Source organism: Borostomias antarcticus, assembly GCF_949987555.1.
Source record: "Borostomias antarcticus genome assembly, chromosome: 4".
NCBI lineage: Eukaryota > Metazoa > Chordata > Actinopteri > Stomiiformes > Stomiidae > Borostomias > Borostomias antarcticus.
The window spans coordinates 29,619,974-29,642,473 of NC_140237.1; positions in this window are offsets into that span (position 1 = coordinate 29,619,974).

Here is a 22,500-nt window from a genome sequence, read left to right on the forward strand (position 1 = left end):
TCACATCTGGTGTCAAGTCCCCCCCTCCCCCCCCGAACACACACACACACACGCACACGCACACACACACACACACACACACACACACACACACACACTCACACACACACACACAAACGTACACACTCCAAGCAACAGCAAAAAAAGACCCACTTAACACAATAACTGTAGTGCTGTCAATCTTTCACAAAGTCCAAATTGTCCAGAGCCTCCGCTAGACGCCGGTCGAGCCGAGTTACACAGGCTTGTGAAATTCCAACAGTAGCTCCTCTGAGCAAACACAGCTAATTTATAAAGTAAACTCCTGGACCCATTAAAACGGAGTGTGCCTTTAGCCGCTAATTATTTCCACTGTTGACCTACAGTCTCTCTGCTTTGCACAGGACTGATTACTGTCAGTCTGGCAGGTCAGGGGCTGTCTGGAACGCTCTCTGTTTCTGGAACCCTCTCTGTTTGAAGACATCATGGCTACCGTGGGATTAGCATATCCCCAGAGCAACAGCGCGTCGCTTTGATCATGTGACGCCCGCTCCGGTTGAGTCATACTTGGATACGGGCCCTGGCCACTCCTGGTTCTGCTCTAACCTTTACTAGACCTTCCAGGGCACCCCGTGGTTGAAAGTCTTGTTATGCTAGCCTAATGCAACGTCAGTACCAATACTAACGGTTAGCGTCACTCCTTCCCTCCACGGTAACACAGCCAGGCACAAATGACCTGCGCCAGGGCACTGGGGCTGGCGTGAACTTAATCACTTGAGCAAATTGAAACCACTTGCTCAGCAGTATTTTTACAGGGGTATATAGTGGGTGACCCCAGGCCTCTGGCGAGTGACCTCTGCTTTTGAAAGGACTGTACCGACCGCTATCGAAAAAACACAAAATGGTTAACTTTTCTATTTTTCTTCTCCGCTTGATCCGTAGTATGTCGAAATTCCTCCCTAAGCCCAATAACCTGTTGGGTTTACTGCGCCGGGGTAATCCTTTCACAGTTGACGTTTAGAGGACATGTAAAGAGCGGTGTCTTCGGTGTGAAATGTGGTTTTATCAGGGGGGAGAGTGGGGTGTTTGATCGGCAGTGGGATCCACCACTTTGAAGAGCTTCCTGTGCCCGTAGTAAAGTTCCTGACCCTGATTATAAGTTCCCAGGCCTGCGTCCTATCAGCAGGGGGAGCAGGGTCAACAGCCCTTAGCCACGAGAGCTGCTCTCAGAACCAACACTGATCAGAGGCAGAGCTGGAATGCTCTTTGATTGATTCTTCCTGTCCTTGGAAAAATATGTCCTTCCTGTCAAAAAAAGAAAAAATACAAAAAATGCCTTATTCAGTCGGACCGGAATTCGCGATTCCGAATGATTGGCGGTTACGGAGATTCTAGACATGTGGTTAGAGTAAAGAAAACAGAGCCACACAGGCAAGTCACGGGCTAGCAGTTAGCATACGTATCTATTCCTGCGTTAGCTTTATCCCAGAGCTTAGGAGCGCAAGGGGTTGGATGTCCAGGGTATTGAAGGACTTAGCATTGAGTTCAGAAGGGCCTGTTTTACTTCAGACTTTGTCAAGTCATTATGTCGCAATGCACGTTACATACGCGCTCACACAGCACGCCCCTGACAAGGGGGCTTCTCCCGGGGTGTCGGAATGCCGGGACATCCAGGAGCTCCCTATGAAATTCCCAATGAAACTCCCAATGATCTCTCCCGCCCCTTTCTTAATCACAAACAGACCGGGTCGTGTTACAATCTCTGGCCCCTTAATACCTCTTCAAATAATAAGTATTTAGTTTGGATTTACGCAGAGCTGTTAAGGCAGTAAACCTCTTCAAAGTGCAGTGTAACCTTTCATTAGGGATCCTGAAGATGGTGTCGGCCCTATCTGTTCTTCATTACATTTAATCACTTAGCGTTTTACCTGTTCGCTTTATTGTAACAGAGGTCATAAAAACACCCTCGTTAAAAATGCTCCTGACTCTCAGATTATCTTGTTAACACAACCAAACAAAGTGTGCCCATATAGCTTTTTTTTCAGGAGCACATACAGGACTAAAAGGCTTTTCGTGGAGATCTCTCTCTCTCTCTCTCTCTCTCTCTCTCTCTCTCTCTCTCTCTCTCTCCCTCTCTCTCTCTCTCTCCATCTCTCTCTCTCTCTCTCTCTCTCTCCCTCTCTCTCTCTCTCTCTATCCCTCTCTCCCTCTCTCCCTCTCTCTCTCTCTCTCTCTCTCTCTCTCCCTCTCTCCCTCTCTCCCTCTCTCTCTCTCTCTCCCTCTTTCTCTCTCTCCCTCTCTCTCTGAACTGAATGTAGGGGGATACACTTAACGTTAGACAAATCCGATCTAAGTGCACCGTGACATTGCCAAGTGCGATTGAGAATGTGATGATGTAGATACAGTACCACTTTTTAACACGGCACCATAATGAATATATCGCTGAGGGAGCCTTTTGTGTTAGCTGTTCAATAACACTCCTACTGAAGCGTACTATCGGCGGTCTCGGACCCCGTCGCCCCTCTTAAGCCCCCAGCCGTAGGGGTTATAGGAGCCGGGTGGTGATGGCGGCGGCGGCGGCGGTAGTATCGGGGTCCGGCCGGTGACACTGACCACAGCTCGTCACCGTGACAGCGGGGTGGGGACCCTGGCCGAGGTATTTGACCTATTTGACCCCTGACCCCCCGAGATGATTGAAGTGGCGGCTTTTCCCTGCCCGGGCGCTCGGGGAGAGCTGTGGGTGACGAGTTCGGCTGGACGTCTCTGGTTGCAGGGAGGGAGACGGCGAGAGAGACGCAGGGGCACAGGCGCCATCCTTTGTTGGGCGTGCGCGGTAATCTGTCTGCTGGACTCAGGGCCCGAAGACATGTCGGCCAGTCACGGGAGAAGCTAGGCAGTGACCTTGAGTGGTCCACTGAGTCTCTCTGTGGAGAGAACTGGAGAGCTTCTTCCAGCGTATCTCTTACTCCCGTCTGTGTCCTGTGTGACTCACTTAAGAGCTTAAGTAACACGGTGATACTAAGTTACTTGGGTGGTTATTGGGTACTTGATTGTTTTAAAATCCTAGGGCTGTTAAATACGATGAACATTGAATTGCTACTTATAAGAAATATGATGTATTTTCATACTGGCTACCTGGATACATGTTGCTGATTGTATTGAATGAATGAATTCTTTCTTCTTCTTCTTTTGTTCCCAGGATTCTTGTGATAATTCCAACCCTGCACACAACGCCTCATCCCCACAGACCTAGACACTTCTAAGTCTTATGTTTCACCTCAACTAATCTAATAATCTCTCTTAGTTTTTCACCTTGTCCATGCCTCAAGGTCAAACAACTTTTCTCTCCTCTGTGTTCTCATATGTTGTGCTCTGCTCCCAGGGTCATCCCCGCTAATCCCCAGTCGCTTCAGCACTGGTGGATTCTCCCATCGGGCCAGTGAAACTGGAGCCCACAGCCCCGAGCCTGGGCCAAGATGTCCGCACAGATAAAGAGTCCTGAGCCCAGTCTCAGTCAGGAATTTAGAGATACATCATCACAAAGCCATTAAGACCAACCGCCTGCTCAGTACCCAGCTGCAGCCACCAGCCCGCAGCCCCCAACCCCGTAACCTCAGCTCTAAGATCCAGCACAACTACTAGCCCTAGCCCCAGGTCCAGCCCTAGCCCTAGCCCTAGCCCTAGCCCCAGCCCCAGCCCCAGCCCCAGCCCCAGCCCCAGCCCCAGCCCCAGCCTTAGCCCTAGCCCTAGCCCTAGCCCTAGCCCCAGTCTTAGCTCTCTAGCCCTAGCCCTAGCCCTAGCCCTAGCCCTAGCCCTAGCCCTAGCCCTAGCCCTAGCCCTAGCCCTAGCCCTAGCCCTAGCCCTAGCCCTAGCCCTAGCCCAGCTCCAATCTCCTGCCTCCTGCCCCCAGCCTGTATCTTTCCATAATCATCCCTCCCAGTCCCAGTTCTAACCCCAGTCATTTCTCAACCCCCCCTGCTTCCTCAGCCATGTGTCTGGGGGCAGACCAGTCCTTAGACCCCTGCCATGTTATTTTAGGCTGAAATGAAAGTCGACATGAAATGACCACTGAAACAGGGCTGTATTGTCTTTCACTCGCCACGTAACCCTATCATGTGTGCTGCTGTGGGTGGGTGGGTGGGGGGGGGTGGGCTGGGAACGGGGTGGGGGGCAGGGGCGGAGTCTCTACGTACGCTCGCCAAGCAACAAATGAGCCCTGGGTTATCAGCATCACTGCTGGATGTGTCACTGCATGGAATTGCCCTGCAAGGAACAGCCTCCTCCAATCAGGGGTCAGGATTCCTACTTAATAACCCCAGCTGACGATTGACACTAGCAAGGGTAAGAGAGAAGATATGAGGGGTGGGGTGGGGGGGGTTGTGTGTGTGTGTGTGTGTGTGTGTGTGTGTGTGTGTGTGTGTGTGTGTGTGTGTGTGTTTGAGCGTATATGTCTTTGTGTATGCTTGTTTGTGTATGTCTCTGTGTGTGTGTGCACTCTGGTTATGCGGGGGTTAAAAAATTGTCTTCATTTTGAAAGCAACACAAATGTGAATTCTCCCCTCATGCCGGAGGGCACATATCTCCAGCCAGAGAAGTCAGAGAGAAGCAGGGAGGGAGGGGTAACAAGTAACAACACACCCCAAGGAGTTCCTGTCTGCCTGTCAGCTCTGTTTGTGTCGGGACAATCCTCCAGAACGTGCACGTTTAGGACACCGGGCCTGAAGTGTCTGGGCTTCCTGCGCCAGGATGGGGGGGGGGGGGGGGGGTGCGGTTCTGGCGTAGCGCGTCCTGGCGTGGTGCCTGTGGCCTGGCCACCGACGCCTGTCTGACGAGGCTAGCGATCGCCGGCGGTAGCCTCGCTGCGGTCAGCGTTTATGACCCCCCGCCGCAACCGGCGGCCTCGTGCGCCCGCCGTAAAACGGAGGATTCGTCCCGTCGTCTCCCCACGTCCGGCCTCCTCGTAGCCGCCGGGCCGGCTCCCGCTCGCGACGGCGGCGGATGTTGTGAAGCTCTGCAGTGGTCCGGCGTGTCGCTGGTTTCGAGTCTAGTAAACATCTCTGAGGCCCTTCAAACGGTCAATTAAGACAGCCTCCAGCGGGAATCTTCGAAACCATGATTGAGATACAATTAAAATCATACCATGGCATTTTCAAATACTTCTCTGAGAGTGTCTGTGTTTTGCTCGGTGTTAACGTGACGGTTATGAAGGGTATTTTGGTGAGACTCATAATTCACTTGAACGCCAAATTCACAGCAAATCATCTCGGTTGCCGTGAGCTTCAATTAAATCTCGGGCCAGCATTTGTATTTTTAGTCTGCTGTGTATACTGTGTGGCGGTTGAGACCTTGGTATGTACAGCAGTGCTGACCTACATAACATTTTGTGGAAGAGGAGTTTGGTACAGTACATCGCATAGCTAGCTTTGCAATATGGAACACATCAATCAGAGTTGGAGTTGAGAGGACTCCACCGTTATTTACTGTGTGTGTGTATGTGTGCGTGTGTGTGTGTGGGGGGCGGGGGGGGGGGGGGGTCTTCAGTGTTGTACATCTGGGTGTTCTACTCTTCTCAACTACAAGGGCATGTAAATGGGGGCTTCTCCGGACAGAGGGAGCAGAGACCTGTGCAAAACCCAAAACAGGCCTCAATTAGTCCCGTGGCACATTTGTTCTGGATTATATGATCTACTGTAAGCACGCCGTTACGCTATCTATTTATACCCCCGCTTTAATTATCCTGCTTCCTGGCTTTGATCTGGGATCAATCACTTCATACCTGATGTCAGGAGGGGAGGTCTGCACATGTGCACCCCCCCTCCCCCCCTCCTATACCTAATCTGCTCATTCTATTGTTCTTTTCGGGCCTACCAGGAGGGCTATGATGCACTACAGAGACTAGGAGAGAAAGAGAGAGAGAGAGAGAGAGAGAGAGGGAGAGAGGGAGGGGGAGAGGGAGAGAGAGAGAGAAGAGAGAGAGAGAGAGAGAGGGAGAAAGAGAGAGAGAGAAGAGAGAGAGAGAGAGAGAGAGAGAGAGAGAGAGAGAGAGAGAGAGAAGGGCAGCCAGGAGTGAACATCCAGACTCTCTCTAGAACACCACGTGGCAGCCAGGACACCATCTGACCCCCATCTAATACCAACCAGACCCTGAGAACCTTCACTGATCTCGCCTGGCTGTGCTGCTGCTCCTATCACTGCTCTGTGTTGGTATGGTCCATATGCTTGGCTGTGCTGCTGCTCCTATCACTGCTCTGTGTTGGTATGGTCCATATGCTTGGCTGTGCTGCTGCTCCTATCACTGCTCTGTGTTGGTATGGTCCATATGCTTGGCTGTGCTGCTGCTCCTATCACTGCTCTGTGTTGGTATGGTCCATTATGCTTCAGGCTCTTTAGTGAAAACCGTTAATTAACAAAGTCTAGCGTGATCCCTATGAGCAGTGAACTGATTTCTCTAACTTGTATTTGAAGTTAATTAGTGTAATGTATCAGCATATTATTGATATAGTAGGGTTATCGTTAGTATCAGTAATATATATGAACTTGAATAATCCCCATACTAGGATTATGTATACTGTATATCAATTTTAACTTACAGTTTAATCAGTGAAAATACTGTTTCTGTACCCACCAGAGGGACAAATCAGTTACAAGTCACAAAACGACAGAAGGAAACGCAGGGAGGCAGAAGAGCCTTATCAGAAAGCAAACATTTTCGGAGGACCCCCGGAAACAAATGAGTTCCTGACGGTCCCACTCTCTGGCACATTTGAGGACATGCAGACGTCTCCGAGAGAAAAATCCAACCCTGTTTCCTGCCCAGCATGTTTTCATTTAGCAGACAGGGAGTGGAGCCAATGAGAAAATCAATAGCACAGATAAGCACCCCCTCTGCCCCGCGTGTGACAGCCAGCCCATACGGACGCAGCAGGGTGTTGTGGGAGAAATATGTCGCTGGTAGCAAGACGGGGTCCGATATCTTGAGAAACTGCGTATGTCGACCCCCCCCCCAAAACAAAGTCAATTCTAGCTCGTTGAAAGACCGACGCTGAATTATTGCAGATCTGCTCTGTATTGGGTCAGGTCGCTCATTGTGACAGCCTGAATAAGGACTGTTTCTATGCCTCGGTAATGTTTTTCTTGTGACTTTTATACATTGTGAAATGAAGACGTTGTTAGCCTCTGAATTATGTCTGAAAAAGACGTGCGTAATATGGCTTGAGACTCTAACTCAGGGCCCATTTTATACCCTTCAAGAAATGTATTATATTGCTGGAGAGAATAGCTCTTCTTAATAATTTACAATGAGAGTGAGACTGAAAGGGAGGGAGAGAGAGAGAGAGAGAGAGAGAGAGAGAAAGAGAGAGAGAGAGTGGGAGTAAGGGACAAGTTGCTTCGAGCGAAGACGGAGGAGAGGGCCCAGGATGGAGAAGAAGAAGAAGAAGAAGAAGAAGAAGAAGAGAAAAAAAAACTAAAAAAAAGAAGCCTAACATGAGGAATGTATACATGTACACTCTGCTCCATGTGAGTACATGCTTAGGGGTCTCTCTGCAAATATGGTCTCTATTACACAGCCAGGTGATTCCTGCTTGTCTCCCCTCAGAACATGATCCGCTGCAGACCCGGGCCGCGGCTCGTTAAAGCGTCGCGGACGGAGCGTGGATTAACTTTAGAAGTCATAAAAGAGGTGGACCTGCTGGCTAGGTGAAAAACCCACTATCGGATTCCTAAGAGTAACTTTCTTTTCATGTGCAGACTGCATTCAACGAAGCGTTTAATTCAACAAATCCACCGTTGTGATCCACCAGAAACTGAGCTTGGGTTAGTTCAATTTGTACCAAACGATCTCCACATGATCAAAGCTCAGAGTGCTCTCTCCAACATGCTGCTTAAATTAGACTAACACCAAAGTCTTTGGCTCTGGGACAGTATTTGGAATGTCTTACCAGAAGAGAAATTCTTTCGCACATATGGTTCCAATAGGCCTATATGCCAGCTTCACATCTTTAATGGGCTGACAGGGAACTTTGGCGCTAACTCTCTGACTCCCAAAAGTTCTCGTGCTGTCACCCGCAAAGCGGCATGGATGTCGTTTTCTCTCGTTTTTTTCATCCCTCCTTCCCCTCCTATTACCAGGCGCTGAAGGGGAGCGATAGTGTGGCGGAGGGGAAGAGCCGTTCCCTCTCGCTGCCGCAAAAACGCCAGCCCCGGCTGTGAGACTGTCACTCCTCCGTGTGTGTCAGCCGCAGTCGGGCAGACAGGCCCTGCGGTCTGCCATCAACAACTAACCAGACTTACTGAGTTACCCAGACTCAGACCCTTTCCCCCTGGCTGGGCCGGGGGCTAGGCTGGTGCTAGGCGGGCTATGACGGGACTGGGTTAGCGCTAGGCCAGGCGCTAGGCTCGGTCGGGATGGGCCGGTCTGGGCCGGGCTAAACTGGGCTCTTCAGCCTGTGTGGGATTTCAACACACTATGTGTTATGTCAGCAATCTTGACAGTCTGGGATGCAAGGCAAGGATGTGTGTGTATGTGTGTGTGTGTGTGTGTGTGTGTGTGTGTGTGTGTGTGTGTGTGTGCGTGCGTACGCGTGTGTGTGTGTGTGTGGTGTGGTCTGCATGTGCGCGCACGCCCGCGCGCGTTATGTGTTTGCGGTCACTCTCTCCCTGTCCGTAGTCTACATCTGCAGGGCATGTGGAACCCGGAAAGCACACAAACACAGCAGCGAGAGCACAGCCCGGGGTGCGGTTCTCGTGTGTGTGCTGGAAGTCGAGTGTCCTTACTGCACACTATTAAAATGGCTCTCTTCTATTGGAAGGATAACAGTCCACAGATGGGCCTCTCATTTTAGAGCCACGGCTCTTTTTTACTGAGGTTGGACATTTTTTCAGCGGTGCAGAAACACACACACACACACACACCAATAGCTAATAATATTGCGCAGAGGACAAGGGCACAATATATATTTGGATGAGTGCATGTTACAGACGTTACGAATAAAAATGTAATATCACACGCAAACCCAGATCTGTCGGGTTTCCCAGTTGAGTTGACTTAGGACTCTCGAGAGAGTTAGAAATGTGACATTTTCACTCTGCGTCTGCACTTTTGTCACAATAGGCGTACAAATGTGAAAAGTAGGAACAGGAAAAGTAGGTTTTGGTTTCGGGAGGCACGTTCGGCTTCTCGTCTCTCCCACGCCGCAATTAGCCGGCTCCCGGCAGACATGGCTGGCAAGAGGCAGCGCCCGCCGCCCGCGTGTGTGCATGTGTCACTATGTGAACCGCCACTCTGCAGTAAGAACTTGTGTGCGTCTGTGTGCGCGTGTGTGTGTACCTATATTTGTACAATTTTGTTATTCATCCCCGTTGCTTGTATACGAGCCAGTGACTCGGCCCAAGTTCTACCTGTGGGACAGGTTTCAAACTATCTCGAGTGAACAAATTAGACGTATCCCTCGACACCCCCACTAATGGTCAGCAGTTCCCTCCGGGGCGGCAGTATGCGAGTAAGGGACCGGGGTCAGTATAACGCTGCCCAGCCCAAAGCCATCTAAATAAATCATGGTGAAACTAGAGTGGGCCGTGTAAATCCTCGGCGCGGACTTCAAACACGCCGGTCCAGGGGCGGAGCCTAATTTAGCACCGTTTTTTTATGCAGAGAGCGGCTTTTGTCAGCCCTCAACAAAGCAGCTTTGATAAACGCCCCTTAATTTATTGTCATGTATGTGAAATCAAAGTGAAACATTTACAGGGTGTTTGCTGACTGAGACCAGAGGCGGGGTGGGCGAGTGAAAGTCAACCCCGCGGTGGTTTCCTGTCTTTGGGAACGCACCCCCCCCCCCCCCCCTCCAGAGCCGCAGGGGTTAATCTGAGGCATAAAGGTTACGATGTATGTCTAGTGAGTAATGACGGTATGATGTGTACCCAAACGCCGTGACGACCATTAACCTGGGAGCAAGACGGAGCCTGTTGTTAGAGGCAGGGCAGAGCAGAGTAGAGCAAACGAGAGTAGAGTAGAGTAGAGTGGAGAGGAGAGGAGAGGAGTAGAGTAGAGTAGAGTAGAGTAGAGTAGAGTAGAGTAGAGTAGAGTACAGCAGAGCAGAGCAGAGTAGATTAGAGTAGAGTAGAGTAGAGTAGAGTAGAGTAGAGTAGAGTAGAGTAGAGTAGAGTAGAGTAGAGCAGAGCAGAGCAGAGTAGAGCAGAGCAGAGCAGAGTAGAGTAGAGTAGAGTAGAGTAGAGTAGAGTAGAGTAGAGTAGAGTTGAGTAGAGCAGAGCAGAGCAGAGTAGAGTAGAGTAGAGTAGAGTTGAGTAGAGCAGAGTAGAGTAGAGTAGAGTAGAGTAGAGTAGAGTAGAGTAGAGGAGAGTAGAGGAGAGTAGAGTAGAGTAGAGTACAGTAGAGTAGAGTAGAGTAGAGTAGAGTAGAGTAGAGTAGAGTAGAGTAGAGTAGAGGAGAGGAGAGGAGAGGAGAGGAGAGGAGAGGAGAGGAGAGGAGAGGAGAGGAGAGGAGAGGAGAGGAGAGAGAAGAGAAGAGAGTAGAGGAGAGTAGAGTAGAGTAGAGTAGAGTAGAGTAGAGTAGAGTAGAGTAGAGTAGAGTAGAGGAGAGGAGAGGAGAGGAGAGGAGAGGAGAGGAGAGGAGAGGAGAGGAGAGGAGAGGAGAATAGAGTAGAGTAGAGTAGAGTAGAGCAGAGCAGAGTAGAGCAAAGGAGAGTAGAGTAGAGTAGAGTAGAGCAGAGTAGAGCAAAGGAGAGTAGAGTAGAGTAGAGTAGAGTAGAGTAGAGAGGAGTAGAGTAGAGTAGAGTAGAGTAGAGTAGAGTAGAGTAGAGTAGAGTAGAGTAGAGTAGAGTAGAGTAGAGGCCTCCTCATGGCAGCTGGACAGGAAGCATCAGTATATGATTTCCTCCTGTCCCCTGAGCAGACCGGTAGGAACACATGGAGGCAAATCCAAGCTGCTGAAGAGAACGACTTTGATTTGATTCCATCAAAAGTCACACAATCCCACTCTGCCTTTGTTGTGTTGTTTTTGTCTATCGGCGATGTTTCACATGACAGGAGAGATTGAACTTTGACCTGATAGCTCAAATCCAAATGCTCGCACGTGCGGGCACTTTACCAAAGTTTGTTTTAGACGAGTCGGTTGTATTTTGCTGTTGTCACAGAGACAATCCAACTCAGCTCCTTCTGACAGTGTTGAACCCCCCCCCCCCCCCCCCCCTACTTTGCTCATAAGCGACTCCTTGAGAAATGCACACCCTCTTGAGAAGAGCAAGAGGCTGAGCTAACACGGTGATCCGCGGTCGGAACCTCTGTCCTGACCCGTCGTCTGTTTGTTGACACTTTCCCAATGGAGGCACTTGAATGAAAAAAACGTGTGGGGGGGGGGGGGGGGGGGGGGGAGAAAAGGAGGGGAAAAGAGAATGCTTTTTGATGGATGAGGTCTTCTCCTGTTACATTTGGAGAGAACACAGCTGTGACGAGCTGTTAAGTACACGCAAACAAGCCGCCCGTCCCAGACCAGCCGGCCGGGCAGCCGACCCCACATCCCACTAGTACGACTCTGACACATGATCACAGGCAGACAATACATGTGGGAGCGCAGCGAGCTTTGCTAAAAAGTGAGAAATAGTTTCAGCTAGAACAAAAACAATCCCCCCCCCTCAATACCGCTGGGACCACCCCCCCAAGCATTAATTCATCTTGTTTGTCTTTGTTTCACGCCGGGTTTGTGTGTGCTGTTGGGGAGAAGGAAGGAGTGAGGAGGAAAGAGAGAGGGAGAGAGAGAGAGGGAGGGAGGGAGAGAGAGGGGGGGGGGGGGAGAGAGAGAGAGTGGGAGGGAGGGAGAGAGAGAGGGAGGGACAGAGAGAGAGAGAGAGGGAGGGAGAGAGAGAGTGAGAGAGAGGAAGAGAGAGTGAGAGAGAGGGAGGGAGGGAGGGAGGGAGGGAGGGAGAGAGCGAGGGAGAGAGAGAGAGGGAGGGAGGGAGGGAGAGAGGGAGAGAGAGAGAGAGAGGGAGGGACAGAGAGAGAGAGAGAGAGAGAGAGGGAGGGACAGAGAGAGAGAGAGAGGGAGGGACAGAGAGAGAGAGAGAGAGGGAGAGAGAGAGGTAGGGAGGGACAGAGAGAGAAAGATTGAGAGGCCTTATAGTGGTTTAGTGAGTAGGAAACAGGAAACAGGTTAGGAATGGAGGAGGGAAATGTAAAGACCATCTGCTACCGTGACGATGTCACTGATACTTTCATTTGTTGGAGGAGAGGAGGCTGGTAGGTCCCTGAGAGAGAGGACCGCTCACACACCTAGGCTCACACTATAGAACATACTGGAAATAATTGGGTGTTGTTTAGATAGACAGACAGACAGACAGACAGACAGACAGACAGATAGATAGATAGATAGATAGATAGATAGATAGATAGATAGATAGATAGATAGATAGATAGATAGATAGATAGATAGATAGATAGATAGATAGATAGATACTTTATTGATTCCCTTGGGGGAAACTTGACGTTTCAGCAGTGAAATTACAGTAAGTTTGGAAAAAAGACACTAGTAGCATAAAAAAGAGAAAGAACAGGGATATACACAGTTCAGCCATACTGTATATACAGTATAGAATAGAATAGAATATAACATATATGTACATCCAAACATACAGTTGTTGTGTTTATGTAACAGGTTATGGTAATAATGATGTTGTGTGTCTTTGCTGACATTGTATTTGAATTATTTTATAGGTAAAATGACCCTTACGGCTGAATAACATTTTTGAGTGAGATTGTTTGATTGATGATTTGATTACGTAATACTTAATGTATGTCGTGACATAAGATTTAGGAGTGTGGATGTTTTGGGGTGTGGTGGGATGAGGGAGTGTTTGTTCCAACCAATGTCATTTCAAATGGCATTATACTGTTTAAGTGTGTTAAAAAAAAAAATGTTTCCAACAGTGTTACTTTTTATTTTGCTTATATTTTTGTGTTAAAATGGTTAAGTTTGAAACTACTACCCAAATACACAGTTTCAAAGTTCCTAGAAAGAAATGTAAATTGACGGTTGCAGACCTATGGTGCCATATGGCATCCATCTTTTATTTTCATTATTTCTTTTAATCAAAATAATGTGTGCACACTTGGTTTTCCTGATTTATGTTTTTTTTGCCCTACTAGCATGCGCACCAAGATAAATTATTTTCTGAACCGTTGAAAATAATTCAGGCTGGAAAGGGCTAAGTTATTGTGTCATCAGCATTAGTCTAATCCCATGGTGTTAGTCAGCTGTACCCGCGGATAGATGTGGCTCCGTCTAATTCCTGCATCCTAACCAACAGCTCTGGTCCCAGTTAGCAGCATCGAGTATCCAGGCTGTCCGGGCACCACACACACACGCACACACACACACACACACACACACACACAGACCCACGCACACACACACACGCACACCAGTCAATATGCTCCTCTCTGAAGAAGTGGAAGTGATGTGCTCTGCTGATGCTTGTGGCCAACCACAAATGAGCTAACAAAGTTAAAAACTTTAATACACTTCCAATCGACAAGTCATGGAAAAGCGGGCCTCTTAGTATTAGGGACATGTGCCGTTGCGTGCCGCGGTGTCATGGTGGCGACGCTGATGAGAATGTGGATGGCGTGCTGACAGATGGATGTTGTGGTGAAATGGGGATCCTCGAGTACAAACTGTGTCCTTTGTCAGATTTTTAGTAATAATCTTTAAGTGTATGTGAATGAAACCCAAGCCTGTGAGGCTTATGTGGTAATGGACTCTTTCTGTGCGCCTGTGTGTGTGTGTGTGTATGTGTGTGTGTGTGTATGTGTGTGTGTGTGTGTGGTGCATCTCCATGTGCATCTGTGTGTGCATGGGTTTGTGTGTGTGTGTGCATGTGCGTGTGTGCATGTGCATGTGTGTATGTGCGCGTGTGTGTGTCTGCATCTGCGTGAGCGTCCATGCGTGTGCGCTCGTGCGTATGTCCATGGTTGTGTGTGTGTGGGTGTGTGTGCCTGTGTGTGTGAGTGTGTGTGTGTTTTGTGGACAGCGTCTCTGCTGACGTAGCATTAATCACAGTGGCTCCACAGCTGGTAATATTTTGGGGATGTGTGCCTCTCTGACGCTGTCTGGACCATGAACTCCTCCTGACTCCTCCCACGGAGACCACCTTACCAAATTGGTACGCCCATCAAATACGCCAGTGGCGAGGACAGAGGGAGGCATGCAGTGTGCGTGTGCGTGTGTGTGTGTGTGTGTGTGTGTTTGTTTTCCTGGTCACCATACCCCCTCTCGTCTGTGGTCAGCCCGTCCATGTGCCTCCAATAAGCCTGACATATCAGCTCTGCCTGTAAGTCCCCTCGAACCACAAGTCCTGCGGTCAGCTGTTTGTGTTCAGCTCATTATGGCTTAGTGGGACCGCTGTTTTTGGGCAACCCTGTGTGTCCAGTCCTGCTTCTGGTCCCCCCCCCCCCCCCCCCGCCAGGATGTATACCCCGTAGGTACTATCAGAGAGTATCAGAGAGACCATAACACACCGCCGCGCGTCGCTCTTGGCAGCGGAGCGACGGCGGGGTCAACGCGGGCCGTCGGGGGAAGGATCCCGCCGAGTGGCGTCGTCCCTCCGGATGACGTCGGCGAGGGTTTTTGCGGCGCTGCAACAAAGCGGTGTCATCCTGAACGCCACCTGGATCTCCGTGTCTCAGGATGTCCGGGAAAACGGCGTCTTGTGTTTGCCGGGCCGGTGGCCACTGTAGTGGGCAATGTACGTGTGTGTGTGTGTGTGTGTGTGTGCACGCGGCGAAGCACTCTCCAAAGGAGCGGCGCACACACACACACACACACAGCGAGGATAGCCGCTGTCAGCAGGCCAGGCCGCAGGATGCTCCATTGTTAAGTGTCTCCATTTATCACGGTCCCCGGGTTAAAGAGCAGCGCCACTTCCTGTATTCCTACACTTCACACTCCGCTGAGCTGTTGTGCAGGAGCGCCTCAAACAAAGGCAACCTTTAGACGGCCAAGACTCGGGGGTTCCCAAAGAAAATAAACACCCAAATGAATAACTCACGGCCGTGCCACGGGAGGAAATATATTTATATCAATAGGGCCCGTTGTTATTTTTCCGCGGCGCTGTGTCGCAAACGGCGGCTACTGTACGTGCTGTTTTTGGCGGCGAGCGGAGGGGATGAAGGTGATGGAGGAAATCCAGGTGAGCCCCCCCCCCCCTCTCCCCCCGCTCGCTATGACGTCACGGCGGTGACCGGGCTGCCCGGGCGACGAGCGCGGCCATGCACGCACGGCGGCGACAGGACTAACCCGGCTCCCACGCCCGCTCTCATCCCTACCCGGGTACGCTGAGGTGCGTGGGAGTCTGTACTCTCCCGCGCCGAAGTTCTCATGTAAACAAGCGAGTGCACTACCTGCGTGGCAGCCTTTGTATTTTCTGCCTTTTGTTTTGTTTTTCTGCTTTCTGTCTTTCCCCTCGGTACGAAAACCCTGCATGGGTAGACGCAAGGGGCTCCGCGCGCCTCGCCGTGCGTGGCGGCCGCGCTCTCTCTGATACGGCGCCGGAGACGCGCGGCACGCCGCTCCGACTCGCATTCGTTGGGCGTGTAGCAGCCATGCGCCCGGCGCTCCCAGACACTCTGCATCTGTTCCCTCTGACGGGGGCTCGGGGAAAGTTTTGTTCCACTCCACGTCTCATTAGTCATCTGTCTTTACCTCTCTGTGAACTCCGCATAGCTAATTACCCTCAGCCAGGGTCTTTCTCTCTCTCTCTCTCTCTCTCTCTCTCCATTCCGCTGTCTGTCTAGCCTTGCACAGTGCTACGTGTTGAGGCGAGGCCGGCGTCGGGAGTTCGCACATGTACGGACTCATTACTGTTTCATTTTCATTCGTCCACGTTTTTCTGGGTTGGGAGACAGAACAACACTGTCTACGCTCTTGTACTTCAGATATTCATTTGGCTTGATTCGATTTGGAAAACATCTCCAGCAAGTGTCCCGGCACAGTCTTTGAAGTGACAATATTAAATAGTAAACCCTATTAAATATAAATCACAGGAGTGGCGTCAGCTTTCGTGTGATTCCTATTTGATTTTCGGAGGGCGCATTTGATCACTCTCGTTTCCCTTTTTCCCCCTCCCAGCCCTATCAGACGAGGCTACTTCAGCTTTAATTGAATTCATTTTTTTGTTGTTGTTACCCACAAATCATCCCTCCCCCCGTCTACTTCCTCAAGCACGTAATGCATGCGGTAAATAATTCAAATGAAATTAATTTTACAGCACCTTGTTTCCACTAAGCATGCCAACATCTGTTGTTGAGTCACAAGTTAACATTGTTGGTCATTACTTTCCACAGTGAACAGAATGTTTTATTAAAGTCCCCCGGGACGACCCTCGGATCAGGCAGGAACAGCAGTACTGACTGAACCCGGCCCGCCCACCACCGAGCAGAGCTGCCATAATCAAAGATTGGCTGTCATGATCGGGGGTTGGGGGGGGGGGGGGGACGAGGGGGGGGGGGGGGGGGGGACTGACGGGGGACAGACTACTGTCCTGCTTCCAGAAGGGCCCAGGATGCTAATGCGATTGAGCTATTGGACAGCTCGGGGCCCCTTCAGGAAATCGCTGACCATAATGAAAACGAGCTTCGCTGACTACGGAGTGACGTCGTTTTTGGCTTTTTTTTGTTCCGCGTAGCAGAGTAAGTCTCCCTGCCATTGTTTTCAGCGCTGACGATTACAGCCAGGGCCCTTTCATACTTCTCGTACCAATTACCTGAGTGCAATTCTGAAAGGTCTGAGATGGAATTATACTCTCAAAGTTTAATGATGCTGTTATTGAGGATCTTTGCGCGCTAATTGAAAATTCTGATTATTCTTTTTTTTTAACCAAAGAAACCAGCTATTCTCTGCATTGACATAAAAAAAATGTTGAAAGCCTGACATATGGTGAGTAGAAAGCCTGAAGTGTATGTAATATATCAGTCACATGCGCGTGCACACCCAGCAGTGTGTGAGCAGGAAGAGAGTCAAATGATACCGTACGCCTCTTTTGTTTTCTGCTCTGAGGGATCAGGAAGTAGGCTGTTTATTTGTGTTGGTCCGAATTTAATCATCCTTAAAGTCAGAGCCTTCAAAGAGTAGCACATCATATATTCATCACTCACGGAGAAGGGACAAAAAAATAAGCAGGGCGTGATACATAAATCATTATGACACACACACACACACACACAAAATATAATATACACATCCAAACTCCTGCCTTGAAGTGGGTTGTGGATGTAGTCCCTAAACCTCAAACTAAACACAACAACAAGAACAACAACAGTTCTATCAGTTACTGTATGTTTGGAGTAGATCTTTAAACCCTACTGTATGAGACAGAGGTATAGACAGAGCAGAGAAAGAGAGAGAGAGAATGGCGTGGCAAAGTCTTGGTCGACCGTTTTTGTCCTCTATGGCCCAGGCTGTTAAGTGTAGAAGGACCAGGGGGAACCCCAGAGTGTGTCTGGTCACAGTGGGGCCCCCGGGTCCTTCTGGCCCTCCTGCCTCTGTGCTCCGGAGGCCCCGAGCAGGTGACAGGGGCTCGTCCACATCCTGGGCCTCTGCCAGTAACAGATGTGCTCAGTCAAATGACTAATTGAAAACCTAAAACAAAATCAGCAGCTTGGCTATTTGGCCTGCATAATAAGAGGCATTGTGATGATAAAGGGAGTGACAATAAACACACACACACACACACACACACACACACACACACTCACTCACACACCCCTCTCATCAGTGGCGCCATTAACAATCATGAGCAAAGATGAAAACAACGCTTGGTTTATTCGGCAAATGAAAGCATATAACTAGATGCTGTCCCGGGAGTCCATTTCCAATTTCAATAATACATCAAGGAGCCATAGCTGGAGCGAAGGCTCTCTCTACGTAGGAGCCAAGCACACCAAACTACTTACAGATACGCACCGTGGAGAGACAACTCCCAGAGCTAGGAATTTAGCAAACAGTATAAAGGTACATAACATGATAGCTATTAGCTAAATTAAAAGAGCCATTACCAGTGTGGAGAGTGAATCACTTGCCAGTTAAAAGACTACAAACCAGAATTTTCCGTTCCAGAAAAGTCTGCATATGTTTTTTGTTTTTTTTTCCTCCCTGTCTGTCTTTATGGTGAAAAGCTGCAGCCTGAGCTCGCCTCAAATTATGTGCATGAATAATAAAATATCATCTAATTAAAAACTGTTGTTAAATATGCAAAAATCTAATGATAATGAGATTGTGCAATACCTTGGAGTAAAGCACATTATAAATTACTTAGAAGTGCAAGTCGGCTTGACCCAAACATTGCATTTTGAAAGCTGCCTTGAATATTATGTCTGGGCCATGTGTGGTGGGGGTAGTGTTGTGTGTGTGTGTGTGTGTGTGTGTGTGTGTGTGTGTGTGTGTGTGTGTGTGTGTGTGTGTGTGTGTGTGTGTGTGTGTGTGTGTGTGTGTGTGTGTGTGTGCGTGCATGCGTGTGCATGCGTGTGTGTGTGTGTGTGTGTGTGTGTGGATGGGTGCACTGTCTGTGTTTGGGTCCTCTTTCAGTCTGGCTACATACATGAACATATGTGTGTGCCTGACTATTAATATATGCATATGCGCATGTGTGTGCATGTGTGTGTGTGTGTGTGTGTGTGTGTGTGTTAATGCACTGTCTGGCTGTCATACTCCAGGGTGAATATTCTAGCTAAGTGCAAAGGAAAGGAGGCAGGCTTAAGGACCACACTGTCTATTACTTAAACACACAGAGCATGCATATCACAACATATCAATAATAATCCTACTGTGCTTTCTATGTTAGACAATAAGATTGTTCTAGAATAGCTTCATCCCATTAAGACCGAGGCGGGACAGTCAGACCACAGTCATGTACAGAACAGGACTGGCTTCCATTGAGAGACTGCAGAGAAACAGACAAGAGTTAGACATAGTGGTTTATATCTTTGTTTTACAGAGGCAGGGATCGGGGGAGCTTTTTATTAAACTAAGCAAATAAATCAACATACCACTCAATAAATCCCAACTCCGTTCTCATGTTTGTTTTGTTTTGTTTTTGAATCAAGTGCTTCATGTCATCAATCATATCCTTGTTCTCCTCCCCTCTGATGGAGTTGTCTTCATGTGTGACAAAGCCTTTATGTTAGGGAACGCGCTATATAAAAATAGTCAGTCCTCAAAGACATATTTACTGGCGTTGTGAAGAGTGGGATAACAAATAACAAGATGAGGCTTGTCAGTTTTTACCCTCGGATGGGTTTAGATCCCTACAACAACAAAAAAAACAAAGGCAAAAGAATTGCATTTTGAAGTCTCTTATTGCAGTTCTTCCACTGGAAGTCATGTTCAATTTGATTCTTCCTATGAGGTAAGTTAATAACTTGTCTTTCATATATAGCCTATTTCCACACTTTTTTGTATGAATAATAGCTATTGAGGATGTATTGTAACTACATAACAAAGGACGTTAATGCACACACACACACACACACACACTCTTTCCCAACTACCTCCTAGGTATACTTCGATACGTATAATTCCGGCATGCTGTATTCATGAGGACGGGTCGGGGGGGGGGCGGGTTTGGGGCAGGGGGCGGGGTACGGGCGGGCTGGGGGGTTGGCATTGAGATGGAGGCAATAATATTCCTCAGCTATATAAATTCACTTGACACATGTGGAATAGAGCCTGTATTTAATATTCAGCAAAATAAGACTTTACTCTGATTGAAAGGTTTGCGCTGCACATTGTCAAACATGATTGCTCCATTCTGGGCCAGCCAGCTCCGGGAACAGCCTGCATATTTCACTTCAAGTCGATAGGCCTCCGAGACGTTTATTAAAATTTTAACGAGACTTTGGGCTCGACGGGTTCATCAGCTATTCAAAGCAACCAAACAAATCAGCCGTCATCTCACAGCGCTTGTTCCCCCCCCATCCTGTCCCTGACCTCCTCGGGAATCCAGCGCCCGCCATCGCTTCGGATGACTTTCTACCCGGTCTTTATGGGCAAATAAACAGCAGCATGCAGTGCTATCCATCACACATTATAATCATGATTGTTTTTATGTTTGAACTATAAACAAATACTTGATTATTAAGCAAGGGGATAAATCAGGCCCAGCGATATGGGCAGGCAGCGCCGGCGGCAGAGCAGTCGTTTAGATTAACGAAGCAGGCAGACTCACCTCACACACAGGAAGGAGCCGCCCTAGAAGTTATAACTGCGACATGAAGTCGGGCTTAAAACTTTAGAGTTTCAAAACTGTGAGAAACGGTCTCTAAGAAGCGTTGTGTTTTGAGCTTGTGTTCTTTGAGTGAGGGATGTGTTTATGCCGTGTATGCTGTCGTCATTTCATCAGGGAAATCAATTTGACATGCTTTAGTTATTTCATTATTGCCCCCTCACATTTGTTAAAGTCTCACAGTTTATCTTATCAAAAGAGGTAAACACATGATTCAAGCAGAGACTTGACATTACAATACAGTGACGTCAAGCGTCTCGTCTGGAGTCGTCTGTGGGAGACTGGGAGGCTCTTTGATGTCGGAGATGCGAGGCAAGTGCGGAAAACAAAACAAAAAAAAAGCCTTTGCCCAGGAAGGATGGAGTGCCAGAATATGTGTGTGTGTGTGTCTGTTGGTGTGTGTGTGTGTGTGTGTGTGTGTGCATGTGTGTGGGGGGTTGTGGGTATGAGAATGAAACTCATTTCACCTTGCACTCAACTTACATTCTTCATCAAATAGATGGAGTGAGCGAGGAAGTGACATATCTTTGGCAAATAAAAGTGGGTTCATGCAAAGCCAGTATTAATTTGGTTCTCCTGTTGGAATGAAATGTTTTTGTTTTGGGGAGAAAATTGCCCAGAGCGGTAATGAATTTCCCGTCTCTATGCCGAGTGGCACCATAACTTAACAGAGCAATAGATCACATACTGACGATTTGAGTGTGCATATATTCTAATAGAAAGCTGATGAATATTAAATGTGCAACATTTAAAAGAGACTCATTTTCCCTAGCTTTTAGCTCAGAGAGAGCCCAATGTTTCATAATGGCTGTTGGCAGAAATAAGATGGGGAAGGGGAAAAAAACTACTATGGAGACCGATGTTTATTCCCAATTTATTCATCCCTATGTAAAGGATTTATCAGAGCAGCTATGCATAGCCAAGCCCAGGGCTGTGTGTTTGCGTCTGACGGTGCCCATTGCCGGGTTCCAGAGTGCTGGTATGCATCCGCCACCACCCCTCAGTGACTTGGCTCTCCGGCTTGGTGTTGCGATGTTTACACGGCCGCTTCTGTGTTGCAGTCCACGGTCCTTTCTTTGGGATAAGGTTACGATCAAACCGAGGCGGCGTTTTGTCGGTTTAAACAAACGGCTCTTTTGAAGAAGGCACAGAGCAAAAAAAAAGAAACACCCCACCCCCCAAAAAAAAACACGTCAGTCTCTTTCAGTTGTTTGGGTATTAGTTTTAGAGAACAGCTTGTTTTTGCTGCCATAACTCCTTTTCATGGAGTCACCGTGGTTAAACATGTTCACAGATCAACGCAGTTCTTGACTGAATGAGCAGGAAAGTGGGTGTCAGAAAGAACCGTATCAAAGCCAACATCTCAGATCTTGCGTTGCTTTATAACTGACTATGGTATGACAGCTAATGGAACAAATCTATAATATTATGAATAAGCTCTCTCTGGTTGTTAGGCAAATGGGGAAGAGGTTCAGGACTGCTCTGTAATTGGCTTCTCCTCCGGGGACATTATAGGTTTACCTGTCACTAATTGGACATTGGCAGTGGCAGGGTTAAACCGGGGACCTATGAGAACAACCGCAGTCATGTGATCTCTACAGCTGTTGTGGTTCCTCCATTAACACAGTAGCACTTAGCTAGTGTACTGTCTGAAGTCATTTCCTCTCTCTCTCTTTCTCTCTCTCTCTGTGTCCATCTGTCTCCCTCTCTTTTTCTGCCTCTCTCTCCCTCTCTCTCCCTCTCTCTCTCCCTCTATCTCTCCCTCTCTCCCTGTCCATATGCCTGTCTCTCTCTTTTTCTGCCTCTCTCCCTCTCTTCCATCTCTCTATTTCTCTTTCTCTCTCTCTCTCTCTCTCTCTCTCTCTCTCTCTCTCTCTCTCCCTCCCTCTCTCCCTCCCTCTCTCCCTCCCTCCCTCCCTCCCTCCCTCTCTTTCATGTGCGTTTACTCCAGCACCCTCGGCCCTCAGAAATCCCTCCGCCGCTCGCCTCATCTGACCGCCTCCTAATTTGAGATTACACAAACCAGCGCCGAGATGATATTTCTTTGTCTGCCCCCGGAATAGCTGGCGCTACCAGCTTTATTTAGCCGGGCTAAATTAGCATGACGGGAGGGGGGAGGGGGGGGCGTAGGACGGACAGCGCCTCGTCTGAGCGAGAGTCGGCCTTTAGCGGCATTAATGGAACCAATTATTAGGAGGATCTCGGCGCCGTCTGCTCCCCGCGCCACTCGATTGTT